Raw genomic sequence first — 7287 nt, 5'->3', positions numbered from 1 at the left:
CGAACATCTTCACCAAGCTGCCACTGGATATTCATTTTGGCTGAGATGTACAAATCCTCGATTTCGGACCTAGCATTGTCCTCGGGATCGTATTTTTCAATTTGGGTTTGATACGTCAGTATCTGCTTAAAATACGACTCCAAAGTGTCTTACCTTCTCCCCTTCCATTGGCTTCGATTTGGTTCTTGATGCGGGTAATGCTCTTCTTAGTGTTAGCCCGTTGCTGCTTAACCTCCTCCAGAGTTATCATAAATTTTCAATAAGTAAGGTTAGATGAGCCAAAAATGTCCAAAAGTATTTACAAAATGGATGACACGCAATATTCCGAGCGACAAATTAAATATACACAGAAATTTATATTATATACTGGAACCAAGAGCGAACAAATTTGTGTATTTTCTTGTATATAAAAATTTGCGGTAAAATTTTAGAGTCACTATTTTATTTGTCCACAAAAACTGTTCTTATGTATTGAGCCGACAAAATTTGTATAATGTTTGTAATAGGTTTTTTTTAAATAGATTTGTAATAGGTGCGTCACCAAAAATTTGTTTAACAGTTTTTTATATATGTTGCACTGTCTCTTGATTTTTCGAATAGTTTTTTTATATGTTTTCTCAGAGTTTTTTTTAATGTTTAATTTTTTATTTTTGTTGCACAAAAGTTTTTTATTTGACCCACAAATTTTTTTTTATTTCTGTAGCACTAGATATTGCTTTTATCATAGAACCACAATTTCCACTTCACAATACGACCGTACACTTTTACTTTAAGTTGTACTTCAACGACAATGTTAGAATATACCACGGACCGAGAACGACAAATTTAGTAAGATTTAGATTAATCACTTGCCCCACGTTGGGCGCCAAAATGTACGATGAAGAGCTTTTTCTTCACCGGCAACGTTATAGAGCAATTCGGTTTACTTTGAATTGTTGTCTATAGGTTGCTGAAATTGTTCTATGGGCAGTGATTATCTATAAAACAAAAGAAATTACGACCGTGGTACCGACAAATAAAAAGAGCGATGTTTTTCGATTGACTTCAACTATGACAATGATTTATTTATTTAAAAATTCTTTTCTTAAGCCTAACAATTGATCATGTGAATAAGGGCTACACTGTTGTTGTTGTAATATTATTTGTTTCTCACTTCCAATGTACCAACTCAACTTGTTTATTTATATTCAAAATATGCAAAAACAAAATACATGCAATAAGTCTCCAAAATAAGAAATTGCATTTTTAAGAGCAACAACAATATGCTTATAATAAGAATTGGAGTGAGAAACAAATAATAAAAACTAACGGGTCATTACCAAAAATATGTACAGTGGTTAGTATGAACAAAAAATAATGACAAATTACAGTGGCAACAGTGAGCCAAAAATATGAATAAATTTAAATACAATAAAAATGGAAAATTTAAACAAAACAAAATAATGTTAGTAATTATTATACGGTGACCTAACATTCCGGCCCCATTGAAAGGACACTTTCAAGAAGATAGAAGAGCCAGTCTGTGGATAGGGCGACGTATAACTCCTTTTGTAGTTTTGATGTCGACAACTCGAACACGATCATCTCTTCCACGAACAATGTTGATGATTTTACCCATGAGCCAACGCTGCGGGGTTAAATTATCTTCTTTGATGATGACTATGGAACCAGGGGTAATATTAGAGTTGGTGCTAGTCCATTTGTTGCGAGTCTGGAGCTCATTTATATAATCATGGGACCACTTTTTTCAGAATTGTTGCTTGATGGCGCTTATTCGGGCCCAATATTCAAGTTTGTTAATCTCATTTGTAGGGTCATCACGTTCTGGCAAACTACGGAGGGGAGCGCCTATCAAGAAGTGTCCTGGTGTAAGAGCTTCAAAGTCACTGGGATCTGAGGATAGAGGCGAAATGGGCCTCGAGTTTAAAACTGCCTCTATCTCAATCATAGCCGTTGCGAGTTCTTCGTAGGTGAGCCTTGTGTTGTCCAGGGTTCTGGTTAAGTGACCTTTGGCCGATTTGACGGCCGCCTCCCACAATCCGCCAAAATGTGGTGCCCTAAATCGAATAATTAATAAATTGATTCGAGCAATAATTTGTAATAAAATTTGAATTTTTTGGCTCAAAAAGGGCAGACCTCTACGACCAATCATCCGTTTTAGGGCAGCAATGAAGGCATCTGTTGACAGGTCGGATACCACTTCAATATGGACAGCTTTGGTAGCGAGACAAACAAATATAGCGATGTATGTCTTGTAGGCGACCTTTCCTCTAATTCTTAGGTAGGTGTTGACTGGACCACAAAAATCGACAGCACACCTTGCGAAGGGCCTTGACGGGTTGAGTCGTTCCACAGGCAAATTTCCCATCATTTGTTGCAACAACTTTGGGCGATAGCGAATGCATTGAGGGCACGAATTTACAATGCTGCGACACAAATTCCTGGAGTTGATGATCCAAAATTGTTGGCGAATCAATGACATTAGAGCCTTGGGTCCAGCGTGGTAGTTACTGATGTGCAGATGACGTACGTAACAGTGGACGAAATGGCATTTGCTGGGCAAGATTATGGGGTGTTTTTGGCCTTCAGAAATTGCCGCGTACTCCAAGCGTCCGCCGACCTTGAGCAAGTTGAAACCATTTGACGAATCTAGGAAGGGGTTCAGACACTTTAGAGCACCTTGGGGATCTTTCTTCTTTAGAGCTCGAGTTATGTCATCTTGAAAATGTAGTTTCTGGATGTTGAAAACGATACAAAGTTTAGCATTTTCTAATTCTTGGGGCTGCAAAGAGTCAGAATTGGAAATATTATTTTTTGTTTTTTGAGCAAAACGAAACATCCAGGCAATAATACGAATGATTTTTAAGTACGAGCTATATTTTCCAATATTAAAATAATTTTTATTTTAGCAATATATTTATAATTAATGTTAATATAATTAAATGAAATACATTACAGTAAAACAGCAAAAGAAATAAAAGAAAAATGCATGTAACCTATAAAACACTAACAGTGCAAATATTATTAACATTATTTAGTATTACAATTTTAATTTCATATGTAAGTAAAAAATTTCCCTATTTATATAAGTAAATAAAAAAGATTAATAAACTCGAACTAGTCTAATGTAACAGTGTATCAAAAAGAGAACAGAAAAGAAAAAGTAACAATAATAAAAAATAATAACAATAATAAAAAAGTAAATACTTATAATAACAAACAACTCAATAACTAATAGTAACAAGCAAGAAATTATAGTCGGGCGAGGCCGACCATATAATACCCTACACCTGTTACAAATATAAAATGTGATTTAGTTTTCATAATAAAGCATTTAAGTTGAATTGCACCTTGCCTTGAATTATACTTAAGCCATTTATTGTTGAATAAAATTGTGGACATTTAAGTCAAATTTTGAAGGGGGATTTGTATAGGGGCTATGGTCAAATGAGACCCCATAATTATAAAATTCATGAGAGTCATCAAGGCTAGTATAGAAATTGGTTTTGCAGCTTTTTGTCGAGATACGATTATATTAAACATAATTATAAACTTAAAATCCCTATTCGTCGGCTTCAGTTGTATGGGGTCTAGGTGAAATAATGGACCGATGTTAACCATTTTAACAAGCTTCGTTTCCTGTACCATAGAAGATCTTCTGCCAAATTTCATTGAATTATCTTCAAAATTGCGACCTGTAGTTTGAATTAAAGGTTTACAAGCCCTATTCGGGGGTTCAGTTGTATGGGGGCTAGATGAGAAAATGGACCGATGTTAACCATTTTCAATAGACTTCGTCTCTGGGACAATAGAAGATCATGTGCCAAATTTCATTGAATTATCTTTAAAATTGCGACCTGTAGTTTGATTAAAAGGTTTACAAGCCCTATTCGGGGGTTCAGTTGTATAGGGACTAGATGAGAAAATGGACCGATGTTAACCATTTTCAATAGGCTTCGTCTCTGGGATAATAGAAGATCATGTGCCAAATTTCATTCAATTATCTTCAAAATTGCGACCTGTAGTTTGATTACAAGGTTTACAAGCCCTATTCGGGGGCTCAGTTGTATGGGGGTAGGTAAAATTATGGACCGATATTAACCATTTTCAATAGGCTTCGTCCCTGGGACAATAGAAGATCACGTGCCAAATTTCATTCAATTATCTTCAAAATTGCGACCTGTAGTTTGATTAGGTTTACATGGACGGACAGACGGACGGACAAAGCTAGAAAATGATTCTAAGCCGATTGGTATACTTTAAGGTGGGTATAGGACCAATATTATTGTGCGTTACAAACATCAGCACAAATCCAATATACCCTCCCCACTAAAGTGGTGTAGGGTATAATAACAAAAACGTTTATTCATTGTTCATTGCACGTTTATCTGCATATTCTTAAGAAAGTGTATTAAAAGTATATGTAGTATAAAACAAGTAAGAAACCCTACACCTTTGTCAAAAATATAATGTGATTTAGTTGCCATAATAAAGCATAATAAGCATCTTTTATGATACCGTAGCTGAAGCCTGTTGAAAATGGTTTACATCGGTCCATTATTTCACCTAGCCCCCATACAACTGAACCCGCCGAATAGGGCTTTTAAGTTCATAATTATGTTTAATATTCTCATATCTCGACAAAAAGCTGCAATAACCAAGTTGTATACAAGACTTGATGACCCCCACGAATTCCATAATAATAGGTTCTCATATGACCCTAGCCCCTATGAAAAGCCCCCATCAAAATTTCACTTAATTGTCCACAATTTTATTCAACAATAAACGGCTTAAGTATGTATATCTAAGGCAAGGTACAATTCAACTTAAATGCTTTATTATGGCAATTAATCACATTATATTTTTGACAAAGGTGTAGGGTATTATATGGTCGGCCTCGCCCGACTATAATTTCTTACTTGTTTTTTATTATTATCACTTTAATCTAGATTTGCCATCCCTCAGCACTAACATGCGTATTAATGAACATCAGAATAAAAAAAAAATAAGTATACTTGGATTATTAAAAAAGGAGAAAAAAAAAAAATTATAAAAAAAAATTAATAAAAATAGTAATTGAAAAAGTAAAGGAAAAATTTTTTTTTGAAAATGCGAAAACTAAAAAGTAATTTTTTGCAATTCTTCATGGTTGACAATTTTTTCTACGCCATCGGGAAAGAACAGCTTTACTACTGGAACCATCCTATTTTTTATTTGATATTTTATTATTTTCTTCTCGTACTTCACTCGCCGCCATCGGTGTCAAATGGTCGTTAATAAATACCCTTGATTCAGTGTCTTGAAAATCATCAATGATTTGGTTTAAGGTAAGATTTTGATTTTGAAAATACTTCTTAGTAAGCTCGTCGCGTTTTCTGACAGAGTTGAGTTTAACAAGTGCAACTTTTTTGTTCCGCGTCCAAGTGCAGAAATTGACATCATTCGGCTGCAAATCAACACCTAGAACCATCGCGATTTTTTCAATTGTAGAATATAAGTCATCATTTGTTAGTTTCTCAGGTAATCCACTAACCGTTATATTACTGCGATTCATCTGTTTGTGTAAGAAATTGTTTTCTATCTGAAGTTTTTCAATTTTCGAGTTGATTGTTTCTTCAACAAGTTCTACGCGGGCCATACAGTTTTTAAAATCTGTTTTGATCGATGACAATTCAGACATAACATTATTTGAAAGTATATTTGTTATTTCTTGCAATTTGACTTCCAAGTTATCTAGTTTTGAGCCAAATTCCTGGTCGTTAGTTTGTGTTCCATCACGATTTTCTCTGGCTGGAGTTTTAATACACTGAGTACATCTATACGTTAGGTGACCATTGCTCTTTTTAATAGAATCAGTAAAAGAAATGGTCATTTTAGGAACACTATCTGTTACACATTTCGTATGGAATTTCTTTCCACACACTGTACATTGAATAAAGCCTCGAGCACAATTTTGTCCACATAGATAGCAATCCATTTTTATATACATATTTTCTTATAATTTTATTTTTATGACTGTTTTCTTTTATTCTGTTTTATTCAAGTTGAAACTGTGTTTAGTAAGTTTCAAAAGAAAATGTCAAAAATGTTGGAGGTGTCTTCGTTCAATTATTTTTTATACAGAAGTTAAAACTGTGTTTAGCAAGTTTCAAAAGAAAATGTCAAAAATGTTGGAAGTGTCTTCGTTCAATTATTTTTTATAAAAAAAATATAGTACCGTTTATTCAGATAAGTTTATTAATATTTCTCTTTTTTTAACATGTTTTTTTATTTTTTGTGTTTTTTTATTTGTAATACAGATTTATTTATTTCAATTTTATTATTTGTGATATATTTTGAACGGAGATAAAATACAGATAATTATTTTTTCAAACAAATTCATAGATTTTACACAAGATCTTAGTGTTACATTATCGGATTTCTTTCATTTATAGAGAAATATCATAGATTATGTCCTCTGATATGTTTTACACAGATTTTTTCCTTTTACTGTTTTTATTAAAAAATTGACAATTGTTATCTAATACTCATTTCAGTTTTTTTTGTTATGAGTTTTATATAAAATTAAGTAAAATCACTATATCACTATTTAAATAGCTTTTGTTCTTAGAAAAAAGGTTTTTTTTTGCGAGCGATAAAATATACGTTTATTCGCGTGCCATGCTTACTCTTAAACTTTCCTATTCATTTCCTATATAAAATTTACTAATATAAAAAACCCTACATTATTTTACTAATCCCCTTTATTACTAATTCCCAATTGCACAGTGGGGCAGAATGGAATTTTTTTGGAAATAAATCTGGCATTTCTAAACGGCTGATCCGATCGGGATAAAGGAGTAGCCAAGGAGTATTCGAGTTTAAGTTTTGAAGATGAACCCTGCAGATACCCCAGGGACGGCGCTGTGGTGGCTCAAAGTAGAGTACCTACGACATGTAAAATTTTTAAACTCGTGCCATTTTTTCTGAAAGCGCTCGACGAGATCTTGAAAAAACATGCTTGGACATACTACTTATCTCTTATAATATCCGAGTTATAGGCATTTAAAAATTTAGTGATACAAAATTTTGAATACTGCGCGTAATTTTGGACCAAATGGTCTTAATTTTTTCTTGTTAGTTAGACAACAAAATTTCCAATAATATACAAAAAATTTCAGATCAATATCATTTACAGATCCAAAAATATACGTTTTTTAATTTAAAAATTCAAAAAATTTTAGATTTTTGCCGTTTTTTTTTTACCAAAAATGTGTCTTAACTCTTTTATTAATAAAATAAAATTTT

The sequence above is a fragment of the Lucilia sericata genome, unplaced genomic scaffold, assembly GCF_015586225.1.
Source record: "Lucilia sericata isolate MDLA Ls3-8-SP2 unplaced genomic scaffold, ASM1558622v1 Contig000956F_arrow, whole genome shotgun sequence".
NCBI classification, from domain to species: domain Eukaryota; kingdom Metazoa; phylum Arthropoda; class Insecta; order Diptera; family Calliphoridae; genus Lucilia; species Lucilia sericata.
This window is presented reverse-complemented; position numbering follows the sequence as displayed.